This window comes from Lepidochelys olivacea, assembly GCF_965140295.1.
Source record: "Lepidochelys olivacea isolate rLepOli2 genome assembly, chromosome: 14".
In the NCBI taxonomy this organism is placed as follows: domain Eukaryota; kingdom Metazoa; phylum Chordata; order Testudines; family Cheloniidae; genus Lepidochelys; species Lepidochelys olivacea.
The window spans coordinates 30776493-30793465 of NC_140424.1; the positions used below are offsets into that span (position 1 = coordinate 30776493).

At 44.0% G+C, this 16973-nt stretch overlaps 1 protein-coding gene across 1 annotated transcript in view; it reads left to right on the forward strand.

Moving 5' to 3' along the window:
• Window positions 1-16973, forward strand: part of LOC311531229 (uncharacterized protein) — a 30772-nt gene that overhangs the window by 13054 nt on the left and 745 nt on the right. The gene's annotated exons all lie outside the window — the stretch shown is intronic.

A 16973-nucleotide genomic window follows, 5' to 3' on the forward strand; every position in this document is an offset into this window, starting at 1 on the left:
ACCAAATTGGTGTAACTTCCTTTCAGCCATTTCCATTTCTTACTGGACTGCTCCACAGGAGTATAATCCCGGTTCAGTAATTCCAGAATAATTTGATCATTTAGGGGATTTAGGAACAGGAATCTCGTTTTCAAGGGAACGGTGGGTGTGTTATCGATCCATGAGATTCCTGGTCCCAACATCATAGAATCATAGAATCATAGAATATCAGGGTTGGAAGGGACCCCAGAAGGTCATCTAGTCCAACCCCCTGCTCGAAGCAGGACCAATTCCCAGTTAAATCATCCCAGCCAGGGCTTTGTCAAGCCTGACCTTAAAAACCTCTAAGAAAGGAGATTCTATCACCTCCCTAGGTAACGCATTCCAGTGTTTCACCACCCTCTTAGTGAAAAAGTTTTTCCTAATATCCAATCTAAACCTCCCCCACTGCAACTTGAGACCATTACTCCTCGTTCTGTCATCTGCTACCATTGAGAACAGTCTAGAGCCATCCTCTTTGGAACCCCCTTTCAGGTAGTTGAAAGCAGCTATCAAATCCCCCCTCATTCTTCTCTTCTGCAGGCTAAACAATCCCAGCTCCCTCAGCCTCTCCTCATAAGTCATGTGTTCTAGACCCCTAATCATTTTTGTTGCCCTTCGCTGGACTCTCTCCAATTTATCCACATTCTTCTTGTAGTGTGGGACCCAAAACTGGACACAGTACTCCAGATGAGGCCTCACCAATGTCGAATAGAGGGGAACGATCACGTCTCTCGATCTGATCGCTATGCCCCTACTTATACATCCCAAAATGCCATTGGCCTTCTTGGCAACAAGGGCACACTGCTGACTCATATCCAGCTTCTCGTCCACTGTCACCCCTAGGTCCTTTTCCGCAGAACTGCTGCCTAGCCATTTGGTCCCTAGTCTGTAGCGGTGCATTGGATTCTTCCATCCTAAGTGCAGGACCCTGCACTTATCCTTATTGAACCTCATCAGATTTCTTTTGGCCCAATCCTCCAATTTGTCTAGGTCCTTCTGTATCCTATCCCTCCCCTCCAGCGTATCTACCACTCCTCCCAGTTTAGTATCATCCGCAAATTTGCTGAGAGTGCAATCCACACCATCCTCCAGATCATTTATGAAAATATTGAACAAAACCGGCCCCAGGACTGACCCTTGGGGCACTCCACTTGATACCGGCTGCCAACTAGACATGGAGCCATTGATCACTACCCGTTGAGCCCGACAATCTAGCCAGCTTTCTACCCACCTTATAGTGCATTCATCCAGCCCATACTTCCTTAACTTGCTGACAAGAATACTGTGGGAGACCGTGTCAAAAGCTTTGCTAAAGTCAAGAAACAATACATCCACTGCTTTCCCTTCATCCACAGAACCAGTAAAGTACAGAACAGTAAACATCCATAAAGGCTGTTTTCCTGCTTGGTCCAGCATCCATACAGAAGTGTCTTTATCATTCCAGCAGATGGTGATCATATTACCAATACCCCCAAGTAAATTGTCCTTCTGCACTCAATTGTCTGACAGGGTAAGGTCTGGACACTTCAAATCTTTTTCATTGACCCCAAGCAATATACAGTAATAAGCGGGGTGCCGATGGAGCTCGAAGGTTAAAGCTTGTAAGGTTTCCATTATGCTTACCTTGATCACTTATCCTGTGTATCTGTCTGTAAAAAAGCACAAACGTCATATACAGTTTAACCCCCTTGTATTCCTTTCATTGCATGGCATGTTTCCACCGAGGCTGGTCCTTTATTTCAACCAAGTACAGAGAGGGCCCTAATTTATCTAAAATTGGCCAAGGACCTGACCATTCACCTTCAGGAAATTTTTTCTTGGGAGCCGGTTCAATTTTAACCATAACATGGTTTCCAATTTGCCATTGTTTGATATCACTGTTTTCATCAAACGCCTGGTTCATTTTTTGCTGCTCTGCAGCCTGCTGTGCTGCAGCCGCTCCTTGAACGGTGCGCAACCACTATTTAAAGCTATTCATCCAGCTGGTGGCTGCCAATGCTGTAATTACAGGTTTCAGAGTAACAGCCGTGTTAGTCTGTATTCGCAAAAAGAAAAGGAGTACATGTGGCACCTTAGAGACTAACCAATTTATTTGAGCATGAGCTTTCGTGAGCTACAGCTCACTGTAATTGTTTCCCAATCTGGGGGAGACAGCAAGTTTTCCCAGCCAGGCGTAGGTCTCCCAAAAGGTATTTCATAGGACGGCTTTGGATCCTCATTAGAACCCATGGAAGTACCAGATCCTCATTTGTTCCCAGTTCATTACACACTTTAGACAGTTAAGAGTTTTAAGAGATTTATTCATCCTTTCCACCTGTCCCCCAGTTTGAGGATGGTAGGGGATGTGTAACGGTAGGGGAGTACCTGCCCAGGTACCCATACTTTGGTATATCTGTCCAATAAATGCGGGACCATTGTCAGAATCAATGCTGTGTGGCAGCCCCCATCGAGGAAAAAAATTTGTTATGAACATTTTTGTGGAGACCCAGCTGTTTTTTTTCTAGTAGGGAATGCTTCTACCCATTTGCTAAAACTATCCACAATTACAAACAAAAATCTGCTTCCCCTAGGAGTAGTAGGCAAGGGTCCCACAAAATCAACCTGTAAACATTGGAGGGAGCCTTTTCACTCTTGGTGCATTAACTCTCCATGTCTTTTTCTTCTAGCAGGGTCTTGCTTAGCATACGTTAAACAACTATGACTATGCAGGTCTAAATCAATCTTTCATTCCAGGCCACCATCCCAGTTTGTTTTTCTAATGCCTCTTCCTGTTTTGGGTGACCTCCCACAATTGAACCATGCACCCATCCTAAAAGGAGGTACTGCGTCTGCTGAGGGATTACCAGGACCCATTCATTTTCTGGTTTTGCCAGAATTAGGTCTCCCTCTTTTCTCAATGGGATACTCTGCCACTGTGAAGGGCATTCTATTATCCATTTCTGTACTGAGTCATCTTTTGCCTGCAGGTCCTGTAAAAACTGAAGCTCTTTTGGGTTGTTTCCCGCACCTTGTTTTTGCTTTGCCTGTGCCCAGGTGGTTACTGCCACGGATGTAGGCTCCCCCAGTGTTCCAGTGAGGGCTGCTTCCTTAGCCAGTTTATCTTCTAGTTCATTTCCCCTTTTCAATGGACCTGTTCTCTTATGGGCTTTTATTTTAACCATCCAGATCCTCTTATACCGCCCTGCCAATTGCTCTATTTGCTGCCATAAGGTCTTGTGTTTAATTTCAGATTTGTCAGTTCCTGTGAAACCTACACTATTCCATCATGGTAGGTAGATGGTGGTTCCCTTGTAACCATAATCTGAATCCGTTCCTATTATTAGCTCTGTTTCCTTGTCCTTCATTCTAGCTAAAACTTCTAAGACCGCTGACACTTCTGCAGACTGTGTTCCCCCTTTGTTCAATTTGTACTGGAAGAAATTAACTCTTTGCAGGTTTTCAGTTAAACAAACCCCTGCAAAGCCAGTGACTCATTTTCCTTCGGTGTAATACAAGCTACCATCCACAAACCAAATGGTTTTTCCAATCACCTGTTCAACTGGGGTTGCTTTAAAGACAGCATGCACTTTAGATTCCTGTTGGGGTTCACAAACGCGTTCTTGACTGTTTATAGTCAATCCCCATACAGATATTTAAGGTTCTTTTAGTGGGACTAATTGAACATTCTCAGACATTAGAGCAAAGACCCATTGAATGGCCTTATCTACTCTCGCATGACCTTTAGGCAGATTTTCCTGACTGAGTAATTTTCCCAGTGCATGGTGACTCTTTACAATCACCTTGCTTGCTCCGATAATTGCCTGAGCTTTTTGTCATGTCCAGTAGGCAGAGTGCAGTTTGCTCACAAATTCCCAGTTTGTTTTCTGGACCTGTTAATGCTCTGCTATAACAAGCAACGGGTCTCTCCCCAGCACCAGTATCCTGTGTAACCATACTAACAATACAGAAATTCTTAACACTAGGGTACAATACAAAGGGGAATTCGCTGTTAGGGGCGGACAAGGTAGGTGCCTCCATTAACCCTTTTTTCAGGCTCTCCCATGCATTAGTTGCCTCCACTGTCCAGGTCCACTTTTAAGCACCTCATACGGGGAACCTGCCTTCTCTGCGTACGCAACCATAAACTCTCTGCAGAAGTTAGTGAGCCCTAAAAAAGATTGCAAAGATTTAGTATCTACCAGCATAGGGAGGTTAACAATACACTTCACCCTTTCCTTATCCACAGACCTTCCCCCTGTACTGAGTTGAATTCCAAGATATTGCACTTCTCTCTGTTTAATCTGGGATTTAAAGGTTAAGTTTCAAGCCCTACGGTTGGCAGCTAGTCAGCAACAGCTGCATTAATGCTTCGTGTTCCTGCTCTGTTTTACTGACTATTAAAATATCATCTACATACTGGACTATTCTTCCCATTTGTAAGAGCCCCTCCTTCTCTAGCATATTTCTCACTACAATATGAAACATTGTGGGGGCGTCACAGTACTCCACAGGCAAAACATTCCAGCTGTATTGCATACCCTGGAATACAAAAGATGTTCTGTACTGAGACTCTGGGTTTAAAGGTAAACTCCAAAAGCCGGTTGCCACGTCGAGTACTGAGAACCACTTAATGTCAGCAGTTACTACCTAAATCAATTCTGGGTAAGCAGCCACTACTGGTGCTCCCCGTTTGGCAGTTTGTTTAACCCCCGATAGTCAATAGTAATGTCCATGTTCCATCAGGTTTTTTAACTGGCCAGATTTGTGCCTCATTAGGCGCTGAACACCTTCTAATTAATTTTTGTTTTTCCAGTTCTTCTATAACTTGCCTTAAAGATTCTTTTGCTTCCTGAGGTGTCAGGTATTGTTTTATGTTTGGGGGTATGTCTCCTTCTAATGTAACGGAGATTTGCATTTTTCCCGTATCTAGGGAGTCCACCTGCCCACACAGTTTGAACCTCAGCCCACCAACCTTCCCAGCCTTCTGGCACAAGAGGTGGCCATTTAGGCTTTATTGCTTTCACCATCTGAGTAGCAAGTCCCATGGGGATCAGGTTAGCATCATTTGTACCTTGTGCTACAGTGAGAGTTTGTCTGATACACATATTTGGGAAGTCCAGGATTAATCCCAATTGTTTGATAGTTTCTGCCCCAATTAGATTTTCTCTCCCTGCCATAGCACACTTCTCCTGAATGGTATGTATGAGTCTACGAGTGTGTACACCAAACTGGAGAGGGAGGGTTTTGACATCATATGTTTGTTTAGTTCCTGATATGCCCTGGATCTGTACAGAACCCACGACTGGATATACATTAAATTAATCTTTTACTATAGGAATTCCAGCCCCCGTGTCCAATAGAAAATCTGCAAGCCCAACCCTGACTCTGATGCTTAAGTGGGGGCATCCTCAGACATCTATTGTCATGGGTTGCTGAAAAATGCATTCTGAGTTGCAGCGGGGCTGTCCGATGCTATTGAATTAATAGCTATTGGGTTATTCAATCCCCATGCCAAGACAGTCACCTTAGCCACCTTCATCACTGCCTTTTCTTCCTCCTTTTGAGACTCCTTGCCAATCATACATGCCTGTAGCTGTGCCCGCAGCTTCTCCTTCTCTCCTTTAAGGTCTAAGTTCTCCTGTTTCAGAGCGATACTCAATCACTCTCTCTATTTATTCCTCGACTTCTGTTCATTCCACAACCTCTCCAACCCTGGCCAGGGCCACAGAGAAAGTATCCAGGACCCTCTGTTTTCCACTGTCCTAACTGTGTTAGCAACTCATGGACAGGAGTTCCCTCCAGCTGTTTAACTGCAATCTCTACTTTTTCAATCCATTCATTCCAGGGCAGCGCCTCCAAAACAAGTTGCTTCAAATCCTCAAGATTAGTAACCCCCACTGTTAACCTAGTATATGTTTGTATTCTGTCAGCAAGCGTGGCCGGAGCTTCCCTTGGCATTCTTGTAATTCCTTTAAGTGCAGCTAAGTCACTGGATAGCATAAAATGCTTTTGAGCCAAACGTTTAACCATTTGTATAACATCATCATCAAAACCAAGAGTATGACAATTCAATGGTCCCAAAAGGGTTTGTACCAGCATTGGTTCTTGTAACATGTCCATTTCCACCACCTTTAACAACTGTGAGCATTTATGTAGCCATGCCATAAACTCATTAAAATTCTCAGAAAGCGGGGGGCCAACAGCTCCAGTTAACGCAGTTAGTTCATTAATTTTTAAAGCATTGAGCCTGGCTGTTAAGCCGCTAGCCCGAGGTGGGCAAGGTGTAAATGTACACTTGGGTGCCTGATTCATTTCCGTTTCTGCATAATTGCCACTGTAACCCCCAAATATTTGGAGAATCATAATCACAATTCCTCCAAACTCTTGTGCAGCAAACTGATTAATTTTCATTTGCTGTTCTTGTGTTCACAGTGGTTCAGTCATCTAACCAGGATGGAATTTTTCAAATGTGCCTGAGGCCTTCTCCACACATGGTTTGTGCACTGATTTAGTGAAACTGGGGTAACGCTGTTATGGGGTCATTCTTAAATTGGTTCAAGAAGAGTTCAAAAACTTATATGAGTGTTCACCCAAGCAAGTGGCATCGATTAACTAAATAGTTGATCAGTGCAACTTTTGTGTGTAGACAAGGGTAAAATGAATCCCTTTATGGGTCCGGACCAAAGTGACTTAAGGACCACAAGTCCCATTGAAAGTCAGTAGAAACAACATTGCATGACTTAGGTGACATTTCACACAGGTAATGAACAATGAGTTGGTTCAATGACAAGCTCCACATTCAAAAACCAGTCGGAGAACACTTCAATCTCTTTGGTCACTCGATTACCGACCTAAAAGTGGCAATTCTTCAACAAAAAAACTTCAAAAACAGACTCCAATTGACAAGCTCACAAACAAGCCACAGTACAAAATTTGCCACATGCAAAAAAATCATTAAGATGAAGTTAAGGTTGCAGGAACATACTGTGTCAGTTGACTGAGTGAAAGTTTCCTCTAAAAAATGTTGGAAGTTTGTGTGGATGTGTACATGCTAGAATATCAGGAGAGTCAGAGTTAACATTAATTTACATGAAATCCAAAACTAATCTGAATACTCACAATTAAGGGACTCAAGATGCCTTAATTGTGACACCCCGTAAAGATACCAGCCTCTCATCTTCTGTGTTTGTATGTGGATTATGAAATATTCACCACAGAGATTTCAGTTCTTTTCTGCCTATGTTTTGTTTTCAGAGTAGCAGCAGTGTTAGTCTGTATCCATAAAAAGAAAAGGAGTACTTGTGGCACCTTAGAGACTAACAAATTTATTGGAGCATAAGCTTTCATAAGCTACAGCTCACTTCATCGGATGCATACTGTGGAAAATATAGTGGGGAGATTTTATATACCCAGAGAACATGAAGCAATGGGTGTTACCATACAGAATGTAACAAGAGTGATCAGAAAAGGTGAGCTATTACCAGCAGGAGAGCGGGGGGGAAAAGCCTTTTGTAGTGATAATCAAGGTGGGCCATTCCCAGCAGTTGACAAGAACAGTAGGAGGGGAAATAAACATGGGGAAATAGTTTTACTTTGTGTAATGACACATCCACTCCCAGTCTTTATTCAAGCCTAAGTTAATTGTATCCAGTTTGCAAATTAATTCCAGTTCAGCAGTCTCTTGTTGGAGTCTGTTTTTGAAGTATTTTTGTTAAAGAATTGCCACTTTTAGGTCTGTAATCGAGTGACCAAAGAGATTGAAGTGTTCTCCGACTGGTTTATGAACGTTATAATTCTTGACATCTGATTTGTGTCCATTTATTCTTTTACGTAGAGACTGTCCGGTTTGGCCAATGTACATGGCAGAGGGGCATTGCTGGCACATGATGGCATATATCATATCGGTAGATGCGCAGGTGAATGAGCTTCTGATAGTGTGGCTGATGTGATTAGGCCCTATGATGGTGTCCCCTGAATAGATATGTGGACACAGTTGGCAATGGGCTTTGTTGCAAGGATAGGTTCCTGGGTTAGTGTTTTTGTTGTGTGGTGTGTGGTTGCTGGTGAGTATTTGCTTCAGGTTGGGGGGCTGTCTGTAAGCAAGGACTGGCCTGTCTCCCAAGATCTGTGAGAGTGATGGGTCATCCTTTGGGATAGGTTGTAGATCCTTGATGATGCATTGGAGAGGTTTTAGTTGGGGGCTGAAGGTGATGGCTAGTGGCGTTCTGTTATTTTCTTTGTTGGGCCTGTCCTGTAGTAGATGACTTCTGGGTACTCTTCTGGCTCTGTCAATCTGTTTCTTCACTTCAGCAGGTGTGTATTGTAGTTGTAAGAACGCTTGATAGAGATCTTGTAGGTGTTTGTCTCTGTCTGCGGGGTTGGAGCAAATGCAGTTGTATCGTAGGTCTTGGCTGTAGACAATGGATCGTGTGGCGTGGTCCGGATGCAAGCTGGAGGCATGTAGGTAGGAATAGCGGTCAGTAGGTTTCCGGTATAGGGTGGTGTTTATGTGACCATCGCTTATTAGCACTGTAGTGTCCAGGAAGTGGATCTCTTGTGTGGACTGGTCCAGGCTGAGGTTGATGGTGGGATGGAAATTGTTGAAATTGTGGTGGAATTCCTCAAGGGCTTCTTTTCCATAGGTCCAGATGATGAAGATGTCATCAATGTAGCGCAAGTATAGTAGGGGCATTAGGGAATGAGAGCTGAGGAAGTGTTGTTTTAAGTCAGCCATAAAAATGTTGGCATACTGTGGGGCCATGCGGGTACCCATAGCAGTGCCGCTGATTTGAAGGCATACATTGTCCCCAAATGTGAAATAGTTATGGGTGAGGACAAAGTCACAAATTTCAGCCACCAGGTTTGCCGTGACATTATCGTCGATACTCTTCCTGACGGCTTGTAGTCCATCTTTGTGTGGAATGTTGGTGTAGAGGGCTTCTACATCCATAGTGGCCAGGATGGTGTTTTCCGGAAGATCACCAATGTATTGTAGTTTCCTCAGGAAGTCAGTGGTGTGTTGAAGATAGCTGGGAGTGCTGGTAGCGTAGGGCCTGAGGAGGGAGTCTACATAGCCAGATAATCCTGTTGTCAGGGTGCCAATGCCTGAGATGATGGGGTGTCCAGGATTTGCAGGTTTATGGATCTTGGGTAACAGATAGAAGACCCCTGGTCGAAGTTCTAGGGGTGTGTCTGTGCAGATTTGTTCTTGTGCTTTTTCAGGGAGTTTCTTGAGCAAAGGGTGTAGTTTCTTTTGGTAACCCTCAGTGGGATCAGAGGGAACTAGTGATGGTGAGTTCAGTGTGGGATTTGGATGGTAACTGACCTGCTATATAAACAGCTGATTCCTTTTCTTGATTGAGAACAGTGTTCCTGATGCAACAGGGCAAGTTTTGGTTTGAATGTTTTTTTCACAATCATAGCAGTTTTTGTTTTAAAGAGATTGTTATCCCCTTGGAATTTTGTTTCAGAGAGTGATGGTAAATGTCACCCATTGAGGTCTTTCCACAGAACCTCAGGCTCTGGGTACCAACCAGCTGATCGACAAACCACCTGGATCCCTCCATCCTGGTGACCCTCAACAGAGATGAGAGGAGCAGAGCCCAAACCTAGGGGGAAAATTCATGAAGGTGTTAATTCCATGAATTAATTTATAAAGCAGAAGGGATGAGGGACAATTTGTGGATCCCTTACTCACATTAGAAAGCACTAATTCACGTGGGTAGTCAGTGGAAGGGATAAATGAATACTGGAATGTCTGAAATTCCAATACTCATGGATACACAAAATGTAAAAAAATATTTAAAATAATTTCATTGAGTCGGTGGGAAATATTGTCCTATCAACACAGGAGCAATTGAGTGCCGAGTACCTTTGGAGACCTGACCACTTCATTTATATACCTGAATAGGATCTGAACTTTTTCAAAATCTGATCATTAGTGCACTGGATAGAAATAGCTATTTTAAAAAAAATCTACTTGGTGTCATGGTTACAGTGTCAAAGCAGCCGCGGAGAAATGCTCAGTCGTGTCTAAGAGTGGTAAATACATCATTTCCCCTCCCCATCACCACCATTATACAGTCTCAACAAATAAGAAGGCTGCATTTGATTTTGATTACACTCCTAAGTAACAACTAACAGTAAACCAATCAGCAAGCCATAAATGTCTGGCAGTCCCACCATAGTCACACATCCTAGAAATGACTGCAGAGCAATTGGAAGGCCATCTGTGTCCAGAAGTTCTTTCCCTCTTAACTAAGGACCCCTTTTGAAGTCAATCAAGAATTTCTTTTGGGCAAGAAAGTGCCTTGATCATCCTGAAAATGTTTTTAATAGCATGTTGGGAAAGAGCACTGTGTTATTGTAAAATAATTCACAAGCAGAGAGCCAAAATTACAGTAACAGAAAAAAAATAAAGCCTGCAGCCCACACAAAGATAAAATTGACACAAGGAACTGACCTGCTACCCGCAGTTCCAATACAGTTTCTTCATAAAAAGTATCATCTTGAACAAAACGGCAATATTGTCCTTCATCAGAGTGTCTGATATTGAGAATCCTCAAGGGAACATTTCCATCTGTGAGTCCATCTTTCAAAAGTTCTGTCCTTCCCTGATATTCTAGCATTTGCCTTTCATACTGATCCTTCCCATCATGGTACAGGTGCACAAAGGATAAAAACTGAGATCGGAACCATCTCACCTTCGTGTTTACAGCACTCATCCTGGGGGATAGGTAACAGGGTAACACAGTTTCCTGACCCAGGATGGCAGTGACAGGGTCATGGGGTCCAATCACTGTGAACTTTGCTGGAAAATGCACCAGGACAACAACAACAACTTGCTAGGTGTATAGTTGAGACAAGCTTACTATTGAACAACTCATTTTTCTAAGTGCTCTGAAATTGACATGCTTACTGATTTTGCCATGAAATTTGCTTGGCCTCAACAGGAATAAGGGAAGGGTCTGTGGGCCATATTTGATGTTCTTTCACCAAGGTGCTCCTGAGATACAGGCTTATTGCTCTAGCCAATTGTTTGACTATTATGGTTCAATACTTTACACGATCAAGAGACCAAATAACCAAACTTAACCAGACTTATTGCCTAAAGACAAAACAGTACAACACGAAAAGGAGACATACATACTCTCCTTCCAGGAAGCAAGTCTTATCTTTCAGTGTGCTCACCTTACACAGAAGATGTGCTTCAAAAATACACCCCTAAACCCACTTATATTTATATCACGCTGCTTACAAGTGAAAAAGCACTTTATACATCACCTAAGATCCAACCCGCCAGTTCCTTAACTTGCTTTTCTGTTCCTTCCTTATCTCTGTTTTGAACACCACATTCCAAAATAGGTGGGTGTAGAGGTACATCCTAACCAGTGCTAGGACACACCATTCATGTATCTTGGCTTTGACTGGCTTCCTGTTTTCTATTCTGAATGCTAACTTCAGCTTTGCAAAATTTTGTGGGATATTTGACATTGATGAACAGAATTGTGGGAAGAGCATAATACATGCAGTTATCTTCCCAATACTTTATACATACATATATATAATGTATATTAAAGGACTACTGTGCACATAATACCTAATAATATGCTGTATACTACACCTAACATATATGTATTAGCTAACAGGAGCAATAAAAGAAGTCACATGACACCTCTATATTCTGGTTCTTATTATGTTTTTGTGCACATGTGAGTCTCAAACTATGCCTCTGATCTTTTTTACATTGAAACCTACTAAATAAATTTATTATTTATTATTATTATTTTATTAAACTCTTCAATAAGTGTCCAGGCAATGCTTTGAGGATCCTTGACAATCTTTTAAAAATACTTGCATGAAGAAACAGACTGGGGCACTGTCCCAGGAGCAAATAAAATAACCCAGCAGCAGCAACACAATCAGAGCAAACAATGAATACTGAAGGTGCTGATCTTGCTGTATGGTTACATTTACACACTGGGAGTAGTTCCATTGTCTTTGGGTGAAGCATGTTGTTAAGACACTTCAGGGGCCTAAATAAATCCTCTAAGAAACAGCAGCCACATGGCGGATTCCTACCTGATTCCATCTTGTGAACATAAAAAGTAAGGAAGAAAATAATAAAACCAGGCAGAGGGGAGCTGGCTCTGGAGCTGTGGCAAAATGAGAGAATCTTCGTCTTCACTGTGACTTTATCTAGACAACAGGAAGAACAAGGGGAAAAAACTTATCATAGTGAGTATAACTCTGATTAACATTAAATCATTAAAGTCAGACATTAAGGAGGACACATTAAATAAAAAAGGAATAACTCTTTCATACTATGGAGTTAGAACAGCCGTTCAATTAAAGTTGGAAATGTATTTCCTTTATGAGTCTGATTTTATCCCATCCCTACAAAATCTACATTAAAAAAAAAGTTCAGTGTAAAAGTTGGTAGTAATTCCATCGATGGAGAAAAAAGTTTTAAGGAATGAGAAAGAGAGTGTTTGTGTGTGTGAGAGAGAGAGAGAGATTCTTGATTTTTTTTACCCATTTCTTTTCTTTCAGGATATCACAGGCAAAATGATTCAGTTCCACGACCAGAGCTATTAAATAACAGGGACTACAGAGAAAGATACTCCCCTATAAAGTTGGATTTGCATGAGTTTGTAACTTACTTTATAAAACAGAAATATACAATAAGTTAATTCATATCAAATCTCTCTTTGAATGCATTGAGAGCAGGATCAGGTCCAGTTTTCTTGAATAAAATATAAGAGCAAATATATAAATTCATAAATAAAATAACCACAATAGTCTGGTGTTAAATTGAAACGAGAGGGAAAATAGTTCATATATAATTTTGAATACATAGTTCAAAAGCAAAGTTTATATTCAGAGTAAGACACATTTATCCAGGATTATTGGATCATTTTGCAGTTAATAATTTACCCAAGGTAAGGAAGAAATACTAGGAAATACAAAAGAGCAATGGAGATGGTATTCAAGTGACAGAAGGTCACCTACCTGATGAATCCTGGAACTAAGCTTTGGAAATTTTGAGATCTTCCGGATGTTCCAAGGTTTTCTAAAATTCTCATCCATTCTCCTCCAATTAGTCTACATTGTCAGGGACTATTTCAGTTACAAGGCTGCAAAATTAATTCTTAATAAAAAATTACAGAGACAGAGCTGAATCCCAGCCTCTGCTTCCATATTTCTGCCAGAATGGTGTTTCTCCTTTGCAGGACACTGAAGGGAAATGTGTCTCTCTTCATGGCTTTATTGAGAGAGCAGCGAAAGTAAAAAAGGAACTGGAATGGTCCGGTAATTTCAGTCGCTATCACAGCCTCATTATGGTTTGGGAATAAGGATACTCTCTCAAAGAAGCTCTCCTCGGGTGCTAGTGTTGATGGCAGCAGACTCCGGATTTCCAAGTGCCCCAATCTGGCTGAAGGGAGAACTGCTAAATATTGTCATAATAATCATTATTATATTTTTCATCTCATGCCCTTTTAATACTTAAGTAATAACTAAGCAACCTTTGTACTACAAACTGGAGTGTATGGTGAAGCCAGTGTCTTTATTGCTGTAAGGTCTAAAGGTTAAAGCCCAACCCATCTCTGTTCTCAGGTAGGCGTCTAACCGGGATCAAACAGCATTCACTGAGTCTAAGTTCTTATTGGTCAGCAGTCATGGTGCTTGCCTGTCTAAATCATCACCACAGATTATTGAATCACTGAATCACAGTCCTCCATGTTCTTGCTGCTCCTTCAAAAGTGGGCAGTGAATTAATGGAGTCAGACCAAGGCAATCACAGTGCAATATTTTTAGAGGTACATGTACTGATTTGCTATCACGTGAACAAGACCTGAAACAGCATGGAAGCCATGACTGTATTGATATAGTTATTAGACAGACAAGGTGGGTGAGATAACCTCTTTTATTGGACTAACGTATGTTGGTGAGAGAGACAAGCTTTCGAGCCACACTGATCTCTTCTTCAGGGCTGGGAAAGGTACTTCCAGCACCACAGCAAAATACAAGATGGAACAGATTGTTTAGCATAAATAGTTAGGCCATATTGTAAGGGGGCATTCAAGGTAGAGTGGCCTGTTAACACCTCTGCAGTCATAGGACAAAAAGAGGGGGTTAGTGGGTTGCAGTCAGGGCCATCCCTAGACATTTTGGTGCCCTACGCAGCCCCCCCCATAAGGGGTGGAGGGCTGGCCCTAGGGCTCTGCGGGGGTGGGGGCTGGCGCCAGGCCTCCATGGGGGGGCAGGAGCAGGCTTGGGGAGCAGGGGGGAAACGGCCCCCCAGCATGAGCCGGTGGAGCAGAGCGGGCTGGGGCGGGTCGCTCCACTTCCTGCTGCCCGGTGATTGCAGGGCAGGCCCGACCCAGCACTCACGGGGAGGTGGGAAGTGGAGTGACCCGGCCCCAGCCCATTCCATTCTGCTCCCTTGGCTCCCAGACTTGGCACTTGGGAGGCAGGGGGGAACTGCCCCCCAGCACTCACCAGCAGCACGGCTGGGAGCTGGCAGAGCGGAGAGGGCTGACGCCAGCTCACTCCACTTCCCGCCACCCGGTGAGTGCAGTGTCAGGCCCGAACTCTGCTGCAGTCCCCCAGCACACGTAGCTCAGGGGAAGGGGTGGAGTGGGGGCGGAGCAGGGGTGGGAAGAGGCAGGGTGGGGGCAGAGCAGGAGTGGGGGCTTTGGGGAAGAGGTGTAGTAGGGGCAGCTTTCCTGGCCGGCTCAGCTGGCCAGGGGATTGGGCTGGCCGCTGAAGCAGCATGCAGCTGCATAGGGCACCAGGAAATTTGGTGCCCCATATTTCCTGGTGCCCTACGCAGATGCATAGTTTGCATATGGGTAAGGATGGCCCTGGCTGAGCTTTGCTGTAATGAGCCATAAATCCAGTGTGTCTGTTTAGTCCTTAATTTTTAGTGTCTAGCAGACTGGATTTACAAAACGTTCCCTGCTGCTGCAGTCAGAGCTTCCAGCTTCTCTCCCTAGCCTGGCAATTAATTCTACCTCTTGTCTAGCCCCCACATCTGCCCCTCAGCACCATGTCAGTATGAGTTCGGTGTGTCTGCACCAAGTCCCCAGCATGCCCGTCCCAGCACCCTATGCCAAGCTGAGCCAGCCTGCCTGATGCTGCTGGGCAAGAGTCCAGCCAGCCTAGACTTACAAAGAACTGACCCAGCCCAGCCAGGACTCTGGCACCAGCCTGGTTGGGGGCATTTTCAATGTAGAAGTGAGACCCTCCCACATCAGCCTGGCCCCACAGCACCGTACTGTGCTTCCTATTCCTGCCCCCCACCCCTCGCTCCCAGCACTGCCCACAGGCCTGTGCCAGGGATGGACTTTGGCACACCATGAGATGCCACCAACATCACAGGATTTAGGACAATCATATACGTATATTTAACTAACATGAGAAAAAATGATTTGGGGGAAGTTTTTTCTTTGTGAACTTCCTGCCTCTCACCATCAATCACTCCCTCCCCGCCCCCCCTTCCCCTCCCACTCCCATGCCACTGAAGGACACTTTCCCTGTAGGAATTGAAGGAAGCCAATTAAGCAGGAATCGTTTCTGTTCATAATGAATTTTCCCACTTGGTATTTTAACCTAAGGAAAAATATTTGTCCTGGTTTGGTTTGCTCCATTTGATTGTTGTGTTGTGCTGGGGAGGGGGGTAGGGTTCTGGTTTCCCTTCGCAGGGGTGCAGCCCAGTGTGAAATACTGGGCTAAGGCAGAACAGATGAAGGAGCTTGAGACGTGCTCCTGGTGGGTAACTGGAGCAACTGATTGGACCCCAACTCAGCACAGCACGGGAGGTAGCTATGGATGTCGATTTCCCCTCTAGCTACCTTAGGTCCTTTAATGGCCTCCAGGATTGTAAGAGCTGAGTGATATAGAAGTCTTCTATGTATTTATGCTCATACCAGCCATGTGAAATAGGGAAACATTCTCACCCCTTTTCACAGATGGGGGCTGAGGTACTGAGAAATGCCTGAGGCCACACAGAAAGTCTTCCAGAACAGAGAATACAACCTGTATCACTAGTTTCAGTTTCATCCCCTGACCACTGGACAATCCTTTCTCTGAAGTTACAGCTCCTCCTTACGTAGTTCTATCCCTTGTGCTTGGCTTAGTTTATGTAGTTCTGCTGGGGAAGAGGTGACATTCAATGCCCTGGAAACTTGCTGGGGCAGATCTCAGCAGCACTGTGGAGCTATGAAAATTTACACCAGCTGAGGACCTGCCTAGGACTGTCTTACCAGAGATAGATAGATAATAAATAAAATGTAGAAAAAAGCACTTGAAATTTAGAATCCTGCCACCACAATCATTCAAGACAATGGCCAGCGTCTCAGCAGGTGCAGAGTTCAGCTGAGGGAAGTTATGGAGGCACTGCTGGCAATGTCATATGTAAGAACTAAACTCCCTATCCCACAGCCAGAATGAGGAAGAACTCCTCTGGGTGGCTGTGTGCTGGCCCAGGTCTTGGGCACAGGGTGAGTGAGGCTGAACTATCTCTTTCCCTTCAGGTAGGTCTTGTCTGATCTGCTCTCAGTGGTGGCCAGAGCAGACCAGATCTTGACCTGGATCATGGGCTGCTCAAACCTCTACTAGTCATTATGCTGTATTTCTGCCGGCATTCACTGGCTCTCCTTGCAGACTGGCTGCCTCATTCTACCCCCTGATCTCCATTGCTTCACTCAGCTAATGCTTGGCCTCTTCCTTGGTTTGGCCCTTTCCAGCACAGAGGCGGTGGCTTGTGAGAATCTGGGGAGAGGCCCCCTAGAGCCGAAAGAGGAAAATCAGCTGTAGTGAGAGTTGGAGATTACAGATGCTGCTCTTTGAACTAGACACAATGTTACAGCCGTTGGACCGTTTTGTGAGTGGATACATTGGTGAACTGGTAGAGTGTGAACTAGACAAATTGTTGCAAATCATCTTCCCCCAGTGTCAGCCATTCCCTG